This window comes from Balaenoptera physalus (assembly GCF_965194825.1).
Source record: "Balaenoptera physalus genome assembly, chromosome: 15".
Taxonomy (NCBI): domain Eukaryota; kingdom Metazoa; phylum Chordata; class Mammalia; order Artiodactyla; family Balaenopteridae; genus Balaenoptera; species Balaenoptera physalus.
The window spans coordinates 53096711-53121416 of record NC_138894.1 but is presented as its reverse complement, the minus strand read 5'-3'; the positions used below and the strand labels follow the sequence as shown (position 1 = coordinate 53121416).

Here is a 24706-nt window from a genome sequence, read left to right as displayed (position 1 = left end):
GAACAGTATGGAGGTTCCTTAAAAAACTACAAATAGAACTACCATGCGACCCAGCAATCCCACTACTGGGCATATACCCTGAGAAAACCATAGTTCAAAAAGAGTCATGTACCAAAATGTTCATTGCAGCTCTATTTACAATAGCCAGGACATGGAAGCAACCTAAATGTCCATCGACAGATGAATAGATAAAGAAGATGTGGCACATATATACAATGGAATATTACTCAGCCATAAAAAGAAATGAAATGGAGGTATTTGTAATGAGGTGGATGGAGTTAGAGTCTGTCATACAGAGTGAAGTAAGTCAGAAAGAGAAAAACAAATACAGTATGCTAACACATATATATGGAATCTAAGGGAAAAAAAAAAAAAAAGGCCATGAAGAACCTAGTGGCAAGACGGGAATAAAGACACAGACCTACTAGAGAATGGACTTGAGGATATGGGGAGGGGGAGGGGTGAGATGTGACAGGGTGAGAGAGTGTCATGGACATATATACACTACCAAATGTAAAATAGATAGCTAGTGGGAAGCAGCCGCATAGCACAGGGAGATCAGCTCGGTGCTTTGTGACCACCTAGAGGGGTGGGATGGGGAGGGTGGGAGGGAGGGAGATGCAAGAGGGAAGAGAAATGGGAACATATGTATATGTATAACTGATTCACTTTGTTATAAAGCAGAAACTGGCACACCATTGTAAGGCAATTATACTTCAATAAAGATGTTTAAAAAAAAAAAAAAGAATGAAAAAAAAAATGACTTACTAAACAAAAAAACAAACAAACAAACAAAAAATTAATCAGCCAGGAAAGGACAGTCCAAGGAACAGCACATGCAAAAGCATGGGGCCAGAAAAGGTGAAAGTACGAAATGTAGCACTGAGCGGCTACAGAACGTCTAGAGAGAGGTAGGAAATGAAGCAAGAGGTGGCGCAGGTAGAATCATGAAGAAGTTTATGTGTCAAGCAAAGCAGTCTGAGCTTCTTCTTCTGAGCCAAAGGGCATAATCTGGTGGCTCCCAGACATATTTAATTGATCCACACACTGTTTGTTTTTTAAAACATTGAGATAATATTTAAAATTGAGGAATTTCTCCCTCCCCCAAAAAAATCTGATATCTGGAGGTTTTTTTTAATATAGAACTGCTGGTGACAGTAGGCCTGTACACCCACATGGACTTAATCAGCTGGATATGAGTAGCAGTCAGCTTCCCCACACAGAGCACTCACTTTTCAGTTTGCCGCAGTCCCTGAAATTCCCTACGGTCTTTCCAAGACCAAGATGAGTCTCAGCTGCCATTTATCATTGAACCTGACCTTGTTTTTCATGTAGTTGAGAGAAATGTTTCTCTGAACACATGTGTCTATCACGGACAGAAGAACAAGAGATAGGGGGGAGACACATGATGGTCTGCTTTGTTCATTCATGTTACCTGCCTGGCTTCCAAAGGCTACAAACTTAGATTTGTAACCCCTTCTCTAGACAGAGAAAATCAAGGTAATAATAAGATGGCATAATAATAATTTGTAATATTAGTTATAATAATAAGCTGTCAGGCTTAGAAGGGCTTTGGAGTATTAGTAACTGTTATTTGACTAGAGGACTCAGGATACCTGAATCCTGTTTTGGATTCTCTTCCCTGGGATGTTCGTGATGGAGATAAACTCCCATGAGACAAGAGAAAATGGGAAACATGACCCATTTGATTAGTATGGGCTGGACTTGTGCTCCTCATTCCACTGCAGAGATTTTTATTAAACTGGGCTAAAGCACACAGTTTCAGCTTAACACAGGGCAGGCCTTTCCAGGTCTCTTCCAGAAAGGGAGGGACCAAGTGACACTGCCAGCCCTACAGAGCCTTCAGAGGAAGAGAAACAGTAAGGTGGCTACGCCCAAACAGGGAAGGCAGCCTCCTGCGCAGCTCACCAGCTGGGACAGGACACAGGACCAAGGAGCATACTGGCCGGCATAGTCCTACCTATTAATAATGTGAGCCAATCCATGTCCAGGAATTTGAGTGTTCCTCTGCCAGATCCTTCAGAAAGGCTACCCTGGTTATAGTAAACAGGATGGCTTGGGAAGGGGGAAATTGGTGACAAGAACACCAGTGAGTAGGCAAACGTGACTGTCTATGCAAGAAATGACACCCAGCATCAAGGTGGGATGGAAATAATTTGTGTTTAACAAATGATATAAATACAACAGTGGGACACCTAAACCCAGTGCCATCTCCCCAGTATACCTCCTCTGCAATGTCTGGGTTACCTCAGCTCAACCAGTGTCCCAGGCTACGTAAAACAGAAAAGCTAACCAGGCAGGGTGAAAATGGTTCCCTGGAGGGGTATCAGTCCTTAGTGAAACCAGACTTGGCAGAGGTCTCGGGAAGCCCACCAGGAAGTGAGACCCTGGAGAGGACACACACACTGCTGTTGGTGAAAGTTCTGTGCTGCCTCTTGGTCATGACAGGGAGGAGAAGCAGGCCCACCTCTGGGAGCTGACTGCACACCACACAAAGAATCAGTTAACAGAGGCCAGACTGCACGTGCCCCCAGAAGAAGGGGAGATTCCAGTCAAACACTACGAGCAAATCGAGTTAGAATCTGGCACAATTTCCCTGAAACATGTGGCCAGAGGAGAACAAATACAACTGTCCCAGGGCCATTTGTGAATAACCGTGACAAGACTCTAAGTACCCAAACCTCCATCCCCGTAAGGCGAGTGCTCAGCCATCGGTAGCAGAAAAGCCCGCTTTTTGGTGGCTTAAACAGAGAGGGTTTATTTGCCTCCCATCACAGGAAGTCCAGCACGGACAGTACAGGGCCAATTCGGCAGCTGGACCAGGCTGCCAGGGATGCCTGCTCTCTGTTTTCCCTCCTCTGCCCTCCGCTCCTTGGCTTTATCTTCATGCTTGTCACTTCCTGGCTGCCAGCAAGAGCGTCTGGCTCCCACAGCATCCTGAGCCGCAGGTTCACATTCAAAGCAGGAAGCAGTCTACAGAGAGGAGGCAGAATGAAGCAGCTTCTCAAAAACAAGCCGAGACAAAAGGAGGCACCTCCAGCACAGGCTCTCATCCTCCCAGATCTACCAAGTATTCAGCAACTAAATTCCTATCCATGCATTCCAGACAACAGCCAGTATCCTTATAATAAATGTGGCTCATTTTCTTTTGTCTTGTTTATACTCGCTCATTTCTGTTACTTGCCAAAGGAAAAAAAAAATCCAATCAAATGCATTCACGAGGTCAGATTCACCAGTTAAATCATACAGAGACCTCAGAGTTTGTGTGGCCTTTCAGCTTTATGTTGGAGGTCCGTTTCTAAACATTACGGTTAGTGGCTTATACAATCATAACTGGAATGACAGCCACTATTTATCAAGCACATGCTACATTCCAGGCACTGTCTGGGGCATTCTACACGCATTCTTGTCGTCCTCACATCCTGACAAGCAAATGTCCTTGTACATAAAGGTACTGATTCTCAGAGAAGTAACTTTCCTGAGACCGTTCAGCTAGCAATGATCCAAAGACAGATCCATCTGACTCCAGAGCTCAGTCCACTCTGCCATGGTTTTTTGAAGTGTGATCTGAGGGTCATCTGTATTAAATTCACATTGGGTATTGCCAAATATTCAAATTCCTGAGTCCTTTTTAAACCGACTGATTTAGACTCTCTGGGGTTGGGACTGGAGGTTAGAGTTCAGGAATCTGCAGTTTAAACAAGTTTCTTGGCTGATTCTTCTCCAGGCTGTTGATTCGAAACCATGGGAGCTTCCTGGTGAAATCTGGAACTGGTCCCTATATACAGAGGGCAAGGAGAGCCCGTGGAAAGAGGCAGGCCTCTCCAGATTGGTAGGTGGCATGTTTAATAAGCAAGGGAACTTACATGCAAGGTGCCACAAGACAAGTAGATCTCTGTACCTGCCTGCCAGAATCTTTCTTTTTCTCTCTTTTTTTTTTAATTGAAATGTAGTTGATGTACAATATTATAAGAGTTACAGGTGTACAGTATAGTGATTCACAATTTTCAAAGGTTCTACTCCATTTATAGTTATTATAAAATACTGGCTATATTCTCCATGTTGTACAATATATCCTTGTGGCTTATTTTATACCTAGTAATTTGTACCTCTTAATCCCCTACCTCTTGCCCCTCCCCTCTTCCATTTCCCCACTGGTAACCACTAGTTTGTTCTCTGTATCTGTGAGTCTGCTTCTTTTTTGTTATATTCACTAGTTTGTTGTATTTTTTAGATTTCACATGTAAGTGATATCATATAGTATTTGTCTTTCTCTAACTTATTTCACTTAGCATAATGCCCTCCAAGTCCATCCATGTTGCCGCAAATAGCAAAATTTTATTCTTTTTTATGGCTGAGTAGTATTCCATTGTATATATATATAAACCACATCTTCTTTATCCATTCATCTGTTGATGGACACTTAGGTTGCTTCCATATCTTGGCTATTATAAAGAATGCTACTATAAATATTGGGGTGCATTTATCTTTTTGAATTGGTGTTTTTGTTTCTTTTGGATATATACCCAGGAGTGGAATAGCTGGGTCATATGGTAGTTCTATGTTTAGTGTTTTGAGAAACCTCCATACTGTTTTCCACAGTGCTGCACCAATTTACATTCCCACCAAGAGTGTACTAGGGTTCCCTTTTCTCCACATCCTCACTAACATTTGTTATTTATGTTCTTTTTGATGATAGCCATTCTAACAGGTGTGAGGTGATATCTCATTTTGGTTTTGATTGGCATTTCCCTGATGATTAGTGATGTTGAGCATCTTTTCATGTGCCCGTTGGCCACCTGCATTTCCTTTTTGGAAAAATGTCTATTCAGTTCTTCTGCCCATTTTTTAATTGGGTGTTTGCTTTTTTGATGTTGAGTTGTATAAGCTGTTTATATATGTTGGATATTAATCCCTTACCAGTCATATTATTTGCAAATATTTTCTCCCATTCAGTAGGTTGTCTTTTCATTTTGTCAATGGTTTCCTTTGCTTTGTGAAAGCTTTTCAGTTTAATTAGGTCCCATTTATTTATTTTTGCTTTTATTTCCTTTGCTTTAGGAGACGCAATCTTAAAGGTACATATAAAGGCCTTAGGTGGGTTCAGTCACGTGTATCATCCAGGTGGTCTCAACATCACATTGCTCTCTGAAGGCTGCATGCTTGAAATGACTTCAGCTATGCAAATGGTGGGCAGAACATACAGTCCAAGGAGGAAGGGGTGAGGAGCCTCCAACTGGCTGGGTCCAGCTCACAGGTCCACAGGCAGTCACGCCCTCCTGATGGAGGACCAACATATGCTAGAGCCTAGAAGGCACAGCTTCTCCTCTTGGAGGCTGTCCTGTGGTTAGTGTGGTTAGCTATCCTGTGGCTAATGCCTGCTGGCAGTTTTCACTGGAATCAGTAGTAGTGTAAGAACAAACAAAATTTTTTAATAAGAGGCTTAATTCTTCCTGTAGAAAATAATGGAAGAGACGTCTCCTACCTCATTTTTCTCAGAGCATTCACTTTAGAAAACTTATAATTGTTAAGTACTTTCTCCTTCTGTGATGCATATAAATCCTTTTGAAAACTAGATAGGACATTTGTCAGCTCTAGGCCCCAGGAATGTCTTTCTCAGAGGACCTGGGAGTCATCTCTTTGAAAGGTAAGTATCTAGGAAGGTAGCACCCTTCCCTCCCAGTTTCTGTGGGAAGGTCAGATGGGAAGGTCGGAGCCTAACCTCAGTGGGAGACCTTCTCCAATTTGCAAAGCTACTTCCTGTCATAAAGACATGAGGTTTGTTTTCCTCTGGATCAAGCCAACAAGCTAACACAGATGGTCACCCCAATTACCAGATAAAGTTAAGATGAACGATTTGTGACAACTGGCTCCATCGAGTCCTCTTCCTTGAGGACTAGCTATTGTTTATCTTGGAACATGTATGGAGTGGGTAGTATCTACTTGGTTATGTTAAGGGAGTGAAATTCCTTCCTGTCTTTGCAGTCTCTTAGTGGATTACCTGTAATACACATCACATCCTGGTTTAATGTTTATTCAACAATAAAACTGTTTTCTTTCTCTACTACTTTTGTGGAGAGGTTTTCTGGGTTGGGAGAAGATTAGGTTTTTAATTATATTGCCCCAACAGTAGCAACATTCCTACTTTGCAAGATGAAAGAAAAAAATTTTTATGATTCTTTCTAAATCAGCTTGGTAGAAAATATTGCTGAGAAAATGGTATTATCCATGGCCATATCAAGGGTAAAGATAACAACCTAAAACACGAGAGACATGTATCACAAGCATCAACTCATACTTGCTGCATGTTTGCCCTTACATTGGCGATAAATCCCCCCAAAAAAGATCACCTCAATTTCTTCATCTGTGAACTGGGATGCCATAACGACAAGACCACACAGCAGCTGAAGGCACTTCCCCACAGAAGGTTCCTGTGAAAGTGATTATCCATGAAAATATCAGGTTAAAATGATTCTGGAAACCACACTTGTAAAAGCTCATTTCAGGAAATAACATACAATAGAAATAAGATAATAGAGCCTAGAAAGGTTAAAACTGACAATTTCCACCCACAACATCCTTTCCCACAAAGCCCATGAGGCAGACTTTCCTGTGAACGCTGAACAGGCCTTTACTCCGGGTATCATCAGCTCATGCAGCAGGTCAGGGCTGACAAACCTACCCCACAGGGACCTGAGGGACGCTGAGTCAGGGACACAAATGTTCCTGAGGGAAATTAATCAGTTCCATCAAGGATGGAAACACCTATTTTTTCTGGAATTATTGAAAGAGGATTTCTTCTTTCTGTCATTCTAGGGTTTTCTCCTGCAAGGCAGATAAGAAAAAACTTAGCTGAAGGAATTGAAAGAAATGAGAATCAACAAGATACTAGGTTTTTTGTTTGGGGTTTTGTTTTTGTCTTTTTTGCCTTTCGGTCATTTTGTTTCAATTATTCTCCTCACCGTAAGTTAAAAACAAACATATAAGCATATCATGAAGGAAGGAAGGAAACAGCATCAAGCACATTTTTCATTTAAAACTACCTGCAGCCAAAAGCAATGCCTAAGTTCCATGTTTCTTAATGTTTTCCATTAAATGTATGAAAGACCTAACAATAATCAAACCTTCTTTACTAAAAATCCGGAGTTTGCGTTTTCACACACTTGTGGGTTGGTTAAAGCATAAATGCTGAAAGAAACCTTCACCTATGCTTTTAAACACAGGAACAGACCACTTGGCTGGGGAATTCTCCCAAATCCTTCGCTCATTTCTAATAGAACACTGTAGGGTCTGGGTCTTTGTCATCGAGGGTAAGGCCGACAGCTCACCTTTTAGATTTCAATTTAGATGAATATGCTTCTGTCCTGAGGGGAAGTGTCCAGCCCCATGGGAGAAATTACCATGAAAGGAGTCAAGATTAACAGTCCTTCCTAGGTCATGAGAAGGTTTTTCTCATACTGAATGCATGGCCCGCCTCCACTCTGGAAAGGTAATGCAAATGCCAATTTAAGCTTTTATAACTGTCAAACAGCCAACCATGAGCAGCACACAGCAGATGGCAGCTCTCGCCTGCACTGATGCAAGTGTGGTCCTGGTGAAGAGATGCCCCTTGGAAGCACATGTTGACAAATTGTGTCTTCAGTATCCCCTGCCTGTCGTACTCCCACCTCCTCACAACTACCTCCAACCTCCAGTCCCTGAAATAGGATGACAAAGCAGCTGGTCATAATTCTAATTTACTGCTACCGGGGGAGGGAACATTCTAGGACAAGAGAACATTAACATAAGACAAGGCTGAAATAAAAAGTCAATGTGTGGACACTCTACTTACCTGCTACCAATGATGAAACCTGTGTTTCCTCTCTGCTGGGTAGAGCTGTGATACTAACTTTAAATTCTCTCATCAGGCGTTACCTCTGGATCTCTAATGTTTAGAGTTTGGAGCTTTGTTTTGCTTTTCATTTTAAACACAAAGAGCATCTGTTGGCTGAAATAATCGTCTATTACTGACACCCCAGTTTCCCGTCTATTTTCAGCCCAAAAAGGTATATGTGACTGTGACAGGCAGAAAGGCTCTGCTGTTTGCTCTGCAGCCATCAAACGGTTTTGGAACTGAGCTTAGAGGGAGGTTGGGGAATGAGGTAAGCAGGCTGGTCTCCACATAGAAGTGAATTGGAGGAGGTAGTGCCCCTGAAGACTGGAACTATAACATGAGAACATTTCCCCACTTACGAGGTGGGTGTTCCTGGTTCCTGCTGTGCTCTGGATCACAGTGGGAATAAAGTTGGAAAGGGTTGTGCTCTGAAGTGCTTCCAGACGGCCCATTCCCCGTGGCTCCCAATGACAAAAATGAAGGGGAAAATGAGCTGCAGGGCACACGTGGTTAGCTGCCTAAACAATATCTATTTCTCCTTCTGGCTAATGAAACCTTAATTTTGACTGGGATGAAAATATGGCCCCATCCCAGGGAATGAATTTTGATTGTGTAAATCAGTCATGACCACCCACCGCCCGCTTTCCCAGACATTCTTACACTGAGGGGTAGCCTTGTGACCCAGTCCTGGTAATGACCTGTCAGGGGAAGTCAGGCAGGGGCCTTTGGGGAAAGTTTCACTTTCCTAATAAGTGAGAGAGATGTGTTTGGCACTATCCTTTTCTCCCCTTTTTCCTTCCTGCCTTGAACACAGATATGACACCATGAGTCCAGACATTTTGCTACCAAAAACAAAAGACCGAGAGAATCTTAGAGATGCCAGCTCTAACAACATTGAGTCACTAAGCTAATAATGCCAGCTTGTTACGTGGGGAAAGTGAGCCTGTAGTCGGAGTTTCTGTTGTTCACAGTAGAAATCGTTCCTGAGTTAAAATATCTGCTCCCCTTCTATGGCTTTGAGAACGGGGAGGTTTCTCTTGAGGAATACCAATCCTTAAACTGTCTTTTGGTTTATTTGGGATTCCCTTTATAATCCATTATTTGTCAGTTTTAAGGATTCGTATTTACATCAGGTCCACAAGAACCTGTTCTTGCGAAGGACCAACCCATAAAGAGATGACAGTGGTGTTTTTCCCTCACAGCTCAAGACAAAGGAAATCAGGTTGGTCCACCTGCCTGGCCCCACTCTGGTCACACACAAAAAAATGGTTTTCACAGCCAGTTAACAACATGATGGCTCAGGTATAGAAGGAAAAAGTTATTCTCCATAAAAACAAAGATTCATAGAGCTGCCAATAAGGAGAAGGTGGATCTTAAAGTCATGGTGTCACAATAGGAAAGCTTGCGCAAGAGTGGTCTCTCATAGAGGGAAGAAAATTTGCCTAACTAAATGAAAGGGTGATATCTTTCAACAATTGATGAAGTTGAGGAAAGATGGTTAGCCCTCCAGGACCCAATGATCATTCACAGGCAAACCAGCTGCTCATCTAGTTATAGGCAGTTTTGCATCAACTATCAAGTGGCCACCCAAGTTCCACAGCCTCTTTAGGAGAGGTACCGGAAGAGTTAGATGTTGTGTGCTCTGAAAAACACTGCCAGCACATAGCAAGTGCTCAATAAATATTTGATCAATATATTTTCTCACTTTAAACAGAGAGAAAGCCCCTGCAAAGTGACACTGGCCGCATTCAAGCTTATACAGAAGAAATAAGCAGGTAGAAATGACAATTCACACAGACCATGGTGAGATGTCCTGGTTTCTGAGGAAAACCCCAATGGAGGGCTAAAGGGGAGCCCACTTACTCTGTAAATCCAAGTCTCCTGGGCTGAACGACTTATATCCCAGCATAGAGAACTTTCTTCTGAAAGCACCAAACCACTGCCAGTAATCGTCAGAGACTCCTCATAAGATCTAAGTGGATAAAATCATTCATATTAAAATAGAAAGTTTCCTTTAAAAAATAATTCGTATACCTTTTCAAAAAAGAGAGAGAGATTGTGAATTCCCCAAACTGATGACTGAGTTTGACGGGTCAGATAATAGGTCAGATTCTACCACTGGTGAAACTGACAACAACAAAAATAGCTAAGATCTATTGAATGCTTACTATGCACTGGCGTTTTGAATAGGTTAGTTCATTCAATCTTCAAATTGACCCTAGGAGGTTAATTAGTATTATTGTTCCTCTTTGTATAGTTAGGAAATAGAGACTTAGCAAGGTTAAAAAACTTCCTTAAGATCACACAGCTGTTAAGGGTTTGGGTTCAGATTCAGCCCAGACAGTCTAATTCCAGAGCCCACACTAACACTCCATAAAAATTATCCCTATTTTCCTATAAAATGCTAACTACTTCCTGCAGGTTAATGTATAGTTGGGCTGCGTGGCCAGGGAGTGCCACTGGACTGTGGTCTGTGTTCAGGACAGAGAAGGAACCTCACTAAGGGCCCAAGAAACAGTCTAATGAGAGGGCTGCTCAGGGCACCCCTGCTTTTTCTCTCTCTCTGTAACCTTCCTCTCTCCTCAATCTATACTCCATACCATCTAATAATGCTATTTAAGGAAGCACATTCATTTTAGCATGGGTTTCCCTTGGCGTTTTTAGATTCTTTGGTATTTTTAGATTCATTAGGAACTCTTTTCTCTGCCTATGAGAGACCCACTTCCAAGAAGTAGCTCTCTGTCACCAAGTTACTACGCAACCCAGATAGCAAGTCAATCGCAGCTGAAATTACCTTGTTTCCCAGTTTGCTTTCTTGTTTTTGTCTCCTCTCTCTAGAATGTTAAATTCTATGAGAGCAAGGTTCATTTCAGTCCTGGCGTAACATAGTACCTGACACACAATTGTTGTTTAACATTTATTTGGAGAATGAATGAATAAATGAACAAAAAAGCCACAGAAAACAAAGCAGTTGCATACTAGGTCTGCCACTTCAGGGTTGCACAGATAATTGACATTTTTTTTCTTCTTCATTATTGGTATCATCATCGAAACAGCTGTAGATTATTAAATTGCCTATTAAGTGCCAACACTATGTGGCATTTTACATACATTATCTCATTTAATCTTCACAAGCCACATGGCAGACACTATTATTCCTGTTTTACAGATGAGGAAACTGAGGCTCAGAGAAATTAAGTTGTTTGCCAAAGGTTTCCAACTGCCCATGAGATAGAGCTTAAATTTCTTAACATGGTTTACAACTTCAACCTCATCTTTTTTCTTGGCTCAAACTCCAATCTGATGCTGCATTGTCTATCAGTTAGAAATGTGGTATCTAGTGGCTTAAACAGAATTTTATTTTTTTCACCTAAGAAGTCTTGGTAGGAAATGCAGGGCTGCCACAATAACTCCATGATGTCAGCAAGAACCCAGGCTCCTTCTGTTTTTCCTCTTCACAGTATTCCGATATGTTGTGTTGTTACTTCATGGTCACAAATGGTAGATGTTCTTATAAGCATCCTATCAGCATTCAAAGCAAGGAGGAGGAGGAAGGGCAAAAGTCTATGCCAGCCAAGTTTTCCTCCTTAATCCTGAAAACAAAAACTTTTCCAGATTCGCTTCAGCAAACTGTGCTAATATCTCATTGTCCAGAACTGTATCACATAGCCATCATTAGCTGCAAGAGAGGCCTCTATGATGGAAGGTGGAAAAGAAAAAAGATAGAAATGACTCTCGGGTCAGCCAACCAGCAATGTCTGCCACTCAACCAACCAGAGCTACTTTCAAATGCACAATATGTCAGTGCTCACTCTTATTTCCAGATCCTTGCACCTGTTCTTCCTTCTCTTCTCTTCGGCTCAATGTAAATGTTTGCTCTTCTTTGAAATCTTTCCTGACTTGGAAACTCCCACCACCAAGAGTGGGTAAGTGCCTCCCTATTAGCACCTTGGACTTAGCTGGCTTTTTTCTTGTCTGTATTCTCCACTGGACCAAACTCTTTGAAGGTGGTGCCACATCTTCTTCATTGCTATATCCCTGGCATCCATCACAATGTCTGGCACAATAAACCTTTATTGAATGAATGAAGCGACAAAGCAAGGAATCAGGTCATTCCAATTCCAAAGTCCATGCTCTGTTCACTAGATAACATTGACTCCTAGGATTAAACAACCTTTCAAAAGTCCATTGAAAGCTCTCCAACCTACCCTCAGAGACACCATGGAGTTTTATTCTCATCATCATCATTATTAATATCACATTTCCCACCTGCTGTCTAATAGAAGACCCAGAAACACTCAGAGTCACCAAAAGTTGGGCAGGAGGAAAACAGAGCCTGAAAAACAGCCCAATGGTGTGTCTAGTCCCCAGTCCCCAAGAAAATTGAAAGCTGAATATAACGAATGAAAATACTTCAGAATTCAAGCAGGATGCTCTGGTCTACTTAACTGTAGCTTTAGCACTAACTGGCATTTGTTTTTCATTTTTCCATGTGCGTTTAGTAATTACTGACCATAGCTCATGTTCTGTGATTTTTTTTAAAAAAAATTGAATTCCAAATGCATTGTGATGGCTCAGAGGTAATTGTTCATTTAGATGAAATATACACCTAACAACCAGAGCTTTCAGGAAGACAAGGCCCCTCAGAGGTGGCTGAGAAAATGTTATGCTTACCCTGTGCAGTGTTGTTAGAAAGAAAGGAAATTTCTTGACATCTGCCAGCTAGACACCATCCCTCCATCCCTCTGGACCCAAGTGAGGGGTAAACCAGCAATACCACTGCTCCAGCCACAACAGTGACAGAATTCATTACCTTCACCTGGGAGTACAGTCTGTTTTCTTTGGCTTTTGAATTTCATCATGATAGGTCACTTCGTCTGCTTTTTTTTTAATACTTACCCCACTCGACACGCATACCTCATACATGTTAAATGGGTCATCCACTTTTCTGTTTCAGCATATTGTTAACGAAATCTTAATAACTGTGGTGATTTTAAATATGTTCACAAATGTTTTGGCATGCCTCCTTTCAAAAAGGGGAGCCTATTTCCCTTCCCTCTGAGTGTGGGCTACACTTAGAGACTCAATTCTGACAAACAGAATACAATGCAAATGATGGCGGATGACTGGACGGCCACGTCATAAAAGGCACTGCTATCTCCTCCTCCTCCTCCATCTTTTCTTCCTTCCTTCCTTCCTCTGCCCCCCTCCATCACTTACTCTGGGAGAAGTGTCCATGAGGACACTCAAGAAACTTTATGGAGAGACCCACAGAACAAGGAACTGAGGCCTCCTGTCAAGAGCCACGTACATGAGCTTGGAAGCAGATCTTCCAGCCTCTGTCAAGTCTCAGATGACGGCAACCTTGTGAGGGACCTTGAGCCAGAATCACCCAGCTAAGCTGCTCACAAAGTTCTGATCACAGAAACTGAGAAATTCAAAATGCTTGTTGTTTTAAGCCACTATTTGATTACATAGGAATAGATGACTAATACAGCTACATTAAAGAAATATTTTGTACAATTAATATATACCAATAGCTCATCCTCCTAATATGGTTTCCATTTCTGTATATTATCTTCCACAAGGAAATGCTTTATATAATTGTTATTATAATGCAAATATAATTGACTTCTGCCATTTTCTCATGTTTTATCAGGAATATTTCCCTTATTATTATGTCTCACATAATAATATTTGAACATAATTTATTAAACCATTTCCATATATTGCACATTTCAGTGGTTTCCAGCTTTTTCTACTAGAGCTTTTATGGCAGTAAATATCTTTGAATATACAGCTTCTTGCTTCTCTTGGCTAATTTGGTTAGAATAAACTTTCTATATTTAAATTATGATAAAAAGATTATGAACATTTTTATGGCTCTCATTACATATCATCATATTTACTTTTTCAAAACGATATATCAATTTCTCAGCAATGAACAGGTGTATCAGCTATACTACAACAATAATTGTATTATAATCTTTTAAAGTTTTTCTAGGAGGTACAAAATTGCATCTCAAGTTTGCTTTCATTTGCATTTTTCATATCTAATGAGGTTGTATGGGTTTTTTGTATGTTTAATTACTGCTTGTTTCCCCTCTTGTGAATTATCTCCTCCTGTATTTTGTGCTTATTCTAGTCTTAATGCATACTTTTTCTTATAAATTTGAAAGTAAAATTACAGATTAGAACTATTAACCTTTTGTAATCTTTGATTAAAATGTTTTTCCAGCCAGTTGTCCAGTTTTATTAGTTTGCTTTCTCATTATACAAATATCCATAATTTTTTACATTCAAATATATCAGTACTTTTATGTTATTTCTTCTATTACTTTCTATTGCTGCAAAGCTAAGAGAGTTCACATTTTTTCCTCTGATATGAACTGCTATTTTCTTCTAGTTTCTCTAGAACTTATGAAGAGGTGTTTTGTTTTGTTTTGTTTTTTGTATTGTGTTTTTGTATTTACCTCAAATCCATCTGGAGTTTTAGTGTATACTGTAAATCTAGATTATTTTTTTGAAATTGTTTTTCAGCTTATTCACTTTTTTAATTAAAAATAGTTCACAGAAAAAAAAAATAGTTCACAGTAGCTTGGCTTTAAATTTTTACAGTATTTCTAGGGCTCACTGGAGATCACTGAGTGATCTCCACTGAGTGTGCCCCCCGAAAAAATGGCAAAAAGTGACAAACCTGGGACCTGTGGTAGATGATATTGATTGAAATTTCTTCCCTTTTTTTCTTGATACCCACAGAAGAAACAAGTGCTTCCGGAACACTGGGCTCCTCCCCAGCCCCAGGTGGTGAGTCATGATTGGCCCAAGACAATTATTTTCTTTGTCTGTGATTGTTTTAGGCTTGGGCTTGTCTTGCTGTGTTGGCCAATGATATGCAAGGGGAAATCAGGGGGCAGGCGGGAGCTCTGGAAATAGCTTTTTCTCACTGACAGAAAGAGACCTTTCCATCAAAGTGGCCACCTGTATGTGATGCCTGGAACATGTCAGGCACCTGGTAATCATGAGAGGATAGGTCAGAGTACAAATACTAGAGATGACAGAGCAGACAAATGGTAAGACTTGTGTTCTAGATTATGTTGAGCCACGGAATTAATCAACTCCAGAATTGTCTACCTAAGAACATGCTCTATGAGAGAATACATATTCCTACTTTTAAGCTTCTTTTAGATGTCTTTTCTGTTATTTTCAGCTGAAGGCATCCTAAATTTTAAAACCTCTTTGATATTTTCCTCCTTGCTCACTTATTTCTCTCATACCATTTAAAAATTGCACTTCAGGTTTAAGAACCTGATTCCTGAACTGTGAAAGTGTCAAAAGCCAGTGTATATCTAGGAGAGGGTACTCCGTGAACCTCCCTCTTAGCAGGAACCTCAGTCTTCACCGCACCAAGAGTTCGCATAACTGTTTCTCTCCCACATTCCAAATGCCTCTGTGCTCAGGGCTCTTTACCTTCTTTCTCAGATACAAGTACAAAACCCTAAGCACTTACAGCCTCCAATTCAAGAGGGTGAGTTACAATGAATGACAAGTGGCATTTGCTTCTGCCCTTCAATGCAAATCTCTCAACATCTCTTCATCTCCAACAATACATTGAAAACTGAGCACCCTGACAAGATTTTATAGTAAGAGCCCTAAGCTGCCATGTTCTACAGATCCTGTCACAGATGGACAATGGGTGGCCCTATTAACAACCATCTCAATTATTGCAAATACTCAAACAACCTGAAGCTAAATAAAAACTTAAAATAAATCAGATGGTCTATATAAGTGGTTTTCATAGATTCTATGAGCTCCATAGAACCCTAAGGATTCTGCAGAAATACCTCAGATGAGGGTAGGAAGAATTGAGCAAACAGAGCTTGGTTCTGGCCCCCTCTTCAAATGAAAAGCTCTGCTTTTTAAATCTGTATTACATACAGATTTGTCTTGTACAGAATATTCCATTTGAAGAAAAGTCTTCTTTTTTTATGTTCTATTTAATTTATTTTTTAATTTAATTTTATTTATTTTTTATACAGCATGTTCTTATTTGTTATCTACTTTATACATATTAGTGTATATATGCCAATCCCAACCTCCCAATTTTTTTTAAGTTTTAAAATACTAGTAACACTCGATGTTGGAGCCATCCAGATGTTTGCTGTCAGGCAAAAAAACAAACAAAAGCAAAACCAAAAAAAAACGATCAGATCATTAAGAGAAAGACAGGAAGAGACAGAAGATACCATCTCTATCTTTTTGTTATTTTTATTTTTCTTCTTGTTATTTTCAGCCTAATGGCTTAATGGAGGATCAACATATAGGGGTATTTTCCATATGAGAACTGAAACAGATGAGGCTTTCAGTATTGGATCCCTGTTCTGTATCAGATCTTCTCAATGAATGTTAGAGGGGGTGGGCAGTAATGGGAAGAAGGTGAGTTCTCATTGTTCCATTATAATATGATAACCCAACAGCACAAATTACTGGCATAGCTGTAGCCATATTGGCATGCACAGTCTATTTCTATTGATTCCTGAACTTGAAGAGTCCATGACCTCATCCAAAGTATGCTTTTTAATAATTCACTTCATTTAAGGGCCCATTAAAATGTCAGAACTGTCATAAAGCTTGTAAACACTTAGTTACTTCTAATGTCTTCAAAATAATAATGCATTATTGATGAAATCTTGGTTTACAATCACTTTGCTCCCATTTGACAAAGCCAACATAGCACATGCTTTCTCTGTATCCCATCACATGTTCCTCCCTCTTCAGCTACAATGCTTTGTTCTTAGGTCTCCCATAGTTCTTCCAAAAAGAGCTTTTTGGAATACTTTCTTGTTCTAAGCTAGGAAAATTGACTTATGGGTTGATTCATTTCAAAGAAGAAACTAGCAAAATGGTTATAAAGTTGGCTGGATAAGCCACCAACCAGAGTATGCAAAAGTAAGAAGGGGCTAGACATTGAGAAATCTATTGCTAGCTGAAACATTGGCTTCTTTGGATATATAAGGCTTTCTCCTGTAGAAATTTCTGGGAGGGTGTAATCACGAACCCTTGATTTCAGATACCTTTTCAGTGGAACATGAGCACAAAAAACAGTATTAATTTGAGTATCAATAAAACCAGGAAAAGGAAAATACATTCTCTAAACTATGGGGATTCTCCCTAAAAATAGGGTTGTCAAATAAAATGCAAGATGCCCTGTTAAACAACAAATAATTTTTAGTAAAAATATGTCCCAAATATTGCATGGGATATACTCATACAAAAAAATTGTCATTTATCTGAAATTCAAATTCAACTTGGCGTCTTGTATTTTTATTTGCTAAATCTGGCAACCCTACCTTTTAAGGCAAATTTTAATGCTTTACCTAACATTAAAATGCTGGTGGTGCTAGCTCAATAGTTCCTAAACTTGGCTACACATTAGAATTATCTGTGTTTTCCTGAGCCCACCCTTTAGAGCAGTTAAATCAGAGTCCCTGGAGTGGGGCCCAGACATTCTTTCAAGCTTCCCAAGCATTCTAATGGGAAGCCAGGTTTCAGAACCACTATGCTAGGGGATTTTACTGATTCCAGTGTAAAATCTCAGAGAGGCATATCATCAGTGGTGTCTTGGGTCTCATGGTAGGGAAATACATGTCTTTTTTAAAGCATATTCAACAATTTAATACAACTTTATATTTGAAAAATTAAACTTGTTTTTTATATTATAAACTACCCCTAAAATTAATAATAACAGAGTGATTTAGACCTGAAGAGCTAAGAGATAACAAAGTACAGGGCCCAGGACCTGGGGCAAGCCCTAGGTGGGCAGAGTGCCTGGGATGGAGAACAGGAGGCAAGCAGGATGTAAAGAATGCACAGGTGTCCCAGGTCAGAGGCTAGCACAGACCAGAGCTCAGGAAGGCAGACAAGGAGTAGAAGCAAGGACAAGAATTTAGACAGTCACCAGCCAGGCAACAGACGATGCACAACTGACCAAGTAATCCTGCCGATTGCAGGTTTTGGGGAGTGGCTTCAATCCCAGCACCTGGACGACCCAGGATTCACAGCTGACACAGGGGTGATCATTTGGCTAGGATGGGGTACAGAGTACAGAGAAGGGCAACTGGTGGTCTTTTATCTCAGTGCAGTGCCAGCTGACCTGCACCTGCTGTGATCTGAAATGAGTTTGACACTTAGAAGGCATAGCTTTTTGTCCTGTGTACTTTAAGCAAGTTGAGTGATGCCTCTCAACCTCAAAATTCTTTTCTGAAAAACAGGGAGACCATAACCTTCTTCGCAGGCATGTGTGGGCAGCATTTTAAATCATAAGATATACACAGAAGAAGTGGAATGTGGCCTACAGGTGTCTTCACTGAAACCTGTCACTTTCCTAGTAACCATCTCTACTGCCATGCACCCCATGTCCTTTCACGTCCCAGGCCTCCCCTGCTCCTCCTTGAGATTCCTCATGCTGTCACTCATGTAGGTGGCTTGTTTAGAGGACAGTGGGCATCCAGTGCCTGTCCCAGCACCCTGCAGGGTGGATGCTCAATGATACTTGCTGCCTTAATCAGACCAAGAAATCTAAATGGGTGTTTCTCCCTCTAAAACACTTTTTGGTATTCCTAACACTATATATTTTCATTTTCTCTTCAATTTACATCAGTTTAAGCCTTGTATTTATTAGCTGTGTGACTTTAGACAATAGATTTAACTTCTCAAAACCTCAGTGTACCCATCCTGTAAAAGGGGAGCATTAGTGGTATCTAGCTTAAAGGTTTGTTTTGAGAATTAATTCAGATTACGTATGAAAACCTTTACCCCAGGACCTGACACATTATATAAGTACTTCAAAAATATTTGCTATTACTAGAATGATCACCACTCACTTCAGCATTACCCCAGCAAGATTCTTGACTCAGACGTATGCATTCCATGCCCACCCCTAATCCAGGTACCCAGAGACAGGTTTGCCCTGAATGCTACAGCCCCACAGGAGAGGTCAGGCATTCTGAAGTCACCTATTGTTTCAGGAATCATGAAATCATAAATACCCCACAGCTCTCATTGACTACAAAATAATACAAGTCATTCTGCATTTGCTATATCCCCCTCCATCTTCACTTTCTGTCTTAGGTCTATCTTTTACTGAGATTTCCACTCTCCTACTAAAATAACATCATGTTTTTATGATCTTCCCTATACAAAAAACCTTAAACCATCCCATCCCACCCCCCAAAGGCATAAACTTAAACCTAAAGCCATATGACACTGGAATTAAAGACAGCATATTGTTGTGTTGTATAATTCACCATCATTATAAATGATTTCTCAGTGATATTATGGTATTAACCCACTTTGCTGTGCAGTGATTCATTATAGTACTAAGTGTTCCTTTGCAGCCCAGACAGCTGTCTTTCAAATGGAGCTCAGCTGAATTTAGCCGTACAGACATGTTGGGTTGCCAGCACCATTCCCCAGCCCCACCAGCTGCCTCAAGAAAGCTGCCTACTTCAGACCATCCACAGGGCTTCTGGCTTTTAGCAAGGAATGCTGCAACTCCATATCCACACGATCCCATTATAATGTATGCAGGTAATCAGTTCTGTCCATCATTAAAGACATTGACTTTGTCACTCAAATTATACTAGAAAATTTTAAGTCAGGGGCCATTCTAATTTGTTAATTTGCAAGTTTGAGGGTAGTGAATGGGATTCACAAGAGAGACTGTGGAATTTCCTTTAATTAATGAGAGTATGTGAATTCCCTTTCCTTTCAAGGAGGGAGCTTAGTACTTAACATGCATGTCAACATATATTCAACAACTACCTAGACAACCTTTACGTATATATAAAACACATCACATATGTAAGCATGTGTGAACTAGCCTGGCACACACAGACGGGTGTTCTTCTGTTGAACATAAACAATTTTATGGAACATCAATATCAGACAAGGCCACTCTGTGGCCATGATGGGTGAAGACAAAAACAGGACAACTCCATATGTGTGAACACGGATAAAACATGAACATTGTCCAACACACAAAACACCAAAACATCGCCCATCCCAGGTAACAAGGGTGAGTGCTCCTTCTTTCCCAATCACACTTGGAGCCTCTCCTCTAGTCCGGTTAAGATACCCAATCAGAGAATGACCCCTATTTTCTGACAGCATCCAATCAGAGCAAAGCCCCGTTTCCTTAAAACCTCCCCTCACGTCATCAACACAAGCCCAAATCCTATAAAGTCCTTCCAAACATCCTCTCACTGAGATGCCGCACAGTTCAACAAGCAATAGATGAAGCTTGTTCCACTGCGTGTGTGTTCCTGCTGGTCTTTGGCTAGAGGACATCAACACCACAAAATATCAGTACTCATCCTTCTTGCCTTTTCAAATGTCATCTTCTCTTGGTGTATTTGAGGGAAAGAGGTTTATCTAGCGTCCACACCTGGGTCAATCCTGCTTCATAGACATTCTCTAGATCCTAACTAGCACTCTTAGTTCAACCTTAGGAGCTCTGAGACCATCATCTTTTGCCTTCTTTCTGAAGAATACTACAAACACAAGTCTGTGAGCAAAACAAGCATTTGTGTGAGGATTTGAAAGTAACGGAGCGCAGCATAGAACACATAACTTAAAACTGACTAATGTACATTCTCACCTCTCACCTCTTCCCCACTGCCACTCTCCTCCACCCCAATCACCCTTTAAAGAATTTTTATCTGTGTTCTCCTTGCTCCCTTACCTCCATGATACCAGCTTTTTTTATGTGTTTCTCTGTTTTTCTATCCTTCTTGTCCTCTGTACCCACAAACCTCAGCCTCCAGCAATGTCTCCCATATTCCTCTCTTGTTTATTTGCAGGGACCCCAAACCCTGGGCTCTCTTAACCATGGAAAGGGGTTAGGTTAGTGGCAGTGGTGGTGGTAACTTTATTACACATATAATTTTTCTCTCTTGAATGCCCTACCCTGAGCAGAGCATGTAGCAGATGGGATGGAGCTGGGGGGAGGGGTGCACAGAGGAATCACAGTTTTTATGAAGCCATCCCAAGGAGGTGTTTAAGTTTGCAAAACAAAAGAAAAATATTCTTCGTAGGTGAAATTCTGCTCTAATTCTACTAGAGTTAGAATTAGAATTAGAATTCTTCTAATTCAAACTTTCTTGGTTGAGAACCTCAATGAGATATACATTTACATGGCAACCCAATATATACACACATACAAATATGATAGACAGATGATAGGAAGAAAGAGAGAAAGAGATGTAGAGACACTGTATCCTCAATAAAATGCTCTCTGATATTTTCTTTTTTTTATTCTACTTCATTGTTTAATGAAAAACTTCTACTTGGCTGCAACCTGTTATGTTGATTTCATGACCCACTAACGGATCTCAAACTGTAATTTGAACACAATCTCCTAAAGCAACCAGCATTTAACTTGACAAAATTTTCTTCCCACCACAGGTATAGAGATAGGTCTTACACTGACACACACACATATGCCCACCTGAGGCATCATCTGGCCCATGGAGTGGGTTCCTGAGCCAGAGGAGTAATTCAAGAGGGGGAAAAAAAAGTAAATGAACTCCTCTTCACTCTAGGTACATAAGTAGCATGGAATCACTCGACTGTGGCAGCCAAAGGTGGAGCAAGTCAAGGACCAGATCAGAGGTCACTCAGAATGTGACTGCAGTGGCCTCCAGGGACAGAAGCAGAGAATCCAGTGACCCAAGAAGTATACAAGGTAGAAAGTGGAAGAATACAATTAAACAAAATGAAGAATAACAAGACCACAACCACAAATATGGCAGCTCAAGGGAGTCAGTGTCAACACAGAGGAGGAAAAGCAGTTGATGGAAAGTACAGAGGGAGGAATGACCCTAGGAACAGAGACCAGCTGGGGACAGAGGGGTAGAAGCTACACAAGTGAAGTGATACTTACCCTGTTTCCAGAATCAGAAACTGTGGGTCCTATGGGAAATGGATGCAGTTCTTACAAATATCAACGCACCTTTCAACTATCAGCAGCTCTTCTCTGAGCCAGAAAGTCCACTTGTGGACTTTGAAGACCCCTGATATTTTTGCAGGGTGAGACCTCATTTCTATGGAAGGCAAAGCCAAATTATGATACATTAAGCCTGGCAAGCTTGACGACAATGATGTGATGATGATGGTGATAACACATTGGTTTTAGACAGAATTTGAGACATCCCATTTTGACTAGCTACTTTTCAGCACCTTTGTCCCAAGGATATACCTCTTCTCAAACAGGGGTTTGAGGTGTGCATTCATTACCTGTCTCTGAAGTTAAATTTATTTTCACTGATTTTTAAACTCAAGACAGCCTTGCTGGTATGTTTACACTGTAGTGTTTATTTTCAGAGGTAGAACTACAATAAATAGAAAATATTTTCCCTTCAGTAGAAAAGGAAATATTACACTTAGATATTTATAACTATGACTGGTTATTTTTTTAAAACATGAAGTCAAAAATACTACAATTATTATACATTGCTAGCAATAATTTTCTGAGTGTTTCTGGTGTAAAGACTGAAAGTAATATTCATGAAATGAACTATACCTCAAACTGAATATGGAATAAAAATAGATTTAAATAACCAGAGCGAACTGCATACCTAAGTAGTACCTGCAAATCAGTTTAACTGTTTTATGTTAGAGTTACTGTGATGGGAAATCGACACAATAAAAGTAATAGAGCTACTATTTTTGAGTACCTATTTTATTCCAAGTACCATGATGGATATTTTACATGTGGTCTCTTATTTAATACAATAACCCCAGGAAGTAGTTCTACTAACCCTATTTTGTAGATGAGGAAATCAAAGTGTAGAACAATTAAGTAATCTGCCCAAAGTCACAGAGCCGGTAAGTGGCCAAACAGGATTGAGACCTCTATTGCTTGGCACAAGTCTATACGTGTTTTGTGCTCTGACACTGTCTCCTCCATCTCAGGCTTTAGGGGGATGATATGCAGGTGCTTATTCTGGGTACAAGGTTTTACCCAGTCAGACGCCATCATCTTAGAACCTGTCAGAGAATACAGAAGCAATGATTCTAGAGAGTTATGTTCTATTGCCAAGAAGTAACCAGACTGTATACTCACTCACGTGGAATGTAAGCTGAACTCATGTGGGTTTCAGAGGGTTTCTTTTCAGAGAGCTGCGTTCTCAGCAGGAGCCTTCTACAACGCTGCAGTGTCTAGGGAGCCTGGTTCAGCCTGTGGGTTCAGATGGCTTTGGATGTTTTCACCAGCAGACTGCATGCTTCTTAGAGAACATAGTGGGTAGCACAGAATGGGCCACCCACTGAGGACACTTAATAAATGCTGATTATCTGCTTAGGGTCTGTCCGGGAGGAAGAAATTTTCCTCTACCCTTCTAGGTTCTTCTGGCTGGTCCAAGAATTAAATTGACATAAGACAGATTAAGAGGAGAAAATCAAACAAAAGTTTAATAACATCTATACATGGGAAAGACCCAGGAAAACAGAGTAACTCACCAAAATGGCTGAAAGCCTCACCTTAAATACCATCTTCAGCTAAAGACTAAAGAGGATGTTGGGGGTAGTGGTTTGGGACTTGAAGGGGAGGAAGGCAATTGACGTGGAGATGGAAAAGCAAGTGTTTGGTAAATAAATGTTTGCTGGGCCTTGCAGAGACAATGGGACACAGAGAGGAATTCTAACAAACAGACTTTGCTAGGTTCCTCCCAGTCTACACACCTAGTTCGTGCTGTAGTGACCTATAGTGATAGCTCCCTTTCTGGAACAGGTCTTCTATCTACAGTACATTCTTTATGCAGTCAGGGGGAAGGTCAAAGGTTCTTCCTGAATCTTTTGGGCCTTGATTGTTTTCAGCTAGAAATAATTGGCATGCCAAAATTGGCACCACACTTTGAGGTGTCAATTTTTGTTCCCCTACAGTTCCCTCCCAGCAGAACACTTCAGAAGGGTTTTGCCCTACAATGATTCACTCACTTTCCCCCTAATCCCTCATTCCCATAATTTCATTTTCCAAATCTCCCTTCCAGATTCCCTTAGAACTGAAAGCATCTCCCACTCTCTTCCCTAGAGGCACTTTCCAGCATTCAAACACAGTTGTCCAAATGAGTGCATCAAGGTGACAAATCTGAGCTTTATTGTGTTCTTCCTTCACAGGAGGGGACTGAGGAATGTCCTCCATCACATCCTGCATAAATTCCTCAGCAGCAACCAGGCATTCCTCGATAGGGAAGCAAACTGGATACCTAAAGTATTACACAGTTTGACCAAGAAGACACTTGGGATCACAAAGCTATTTGTGATACTGAACTTCAATTTTAATAGCTAGTAAATCATATTCCTTGAATTTGGAAACTACATACATTTTTTAATGGGCATTGTCCTCTCTCAGAAGGAGCTATCTCTAGTTTTTTTGCTATAATTATGGGATATGGGAACTAATCATGATTTCTTATACAAGTGGTAAGAGTATAAAATTTTAATGGGCGAGGAGGGGAGAAACAAAATGGAGACCAATCTTCTAAATTTAACATAAATGGAACAATAAAGAGTCATGAAGGGAATTTTGATGATACAATAACTTTTATTAGCTTGATATGCTAACTGAGAAAAGAAATAGCATGCATTTTTAAAGAGTGACTTTTAAGGAAGAATAATTTGTTTGCATAAAATATGATTACTTACCCTCATAAATGTTTATTTGAATTTATTGCACTATAACCAAAGCCAAGTGCATCAGCCACAGCAGGGAAACCCAATTCTGAATTGCAAAACAAACCAAAGGTGTGACTG

General features: G+C 40.5%; 1 long non-coding RNA gene across 1 annotated transcript; it reads right to left on the bottom strand.

Annotated features, from left to right (window-relative positions):
- Nucleotides 1–282: 282 nt before the first annotated feature.
- On the bottom strand, nt 283–14462 carry LOC309643553. Its single transcript, XR_014253820.1, has 2 exons — nt 6372–14462; nt 283–2994 (listed from the first exon to the last, which is right to left on the bottom strand). It is a non-coding gene; the product is annotated as an uncharacterized lncRNA (long non-coding RNA).
- Between the last annotated feature and the right edge of the window lie 10244 nt (nt 14463–24706).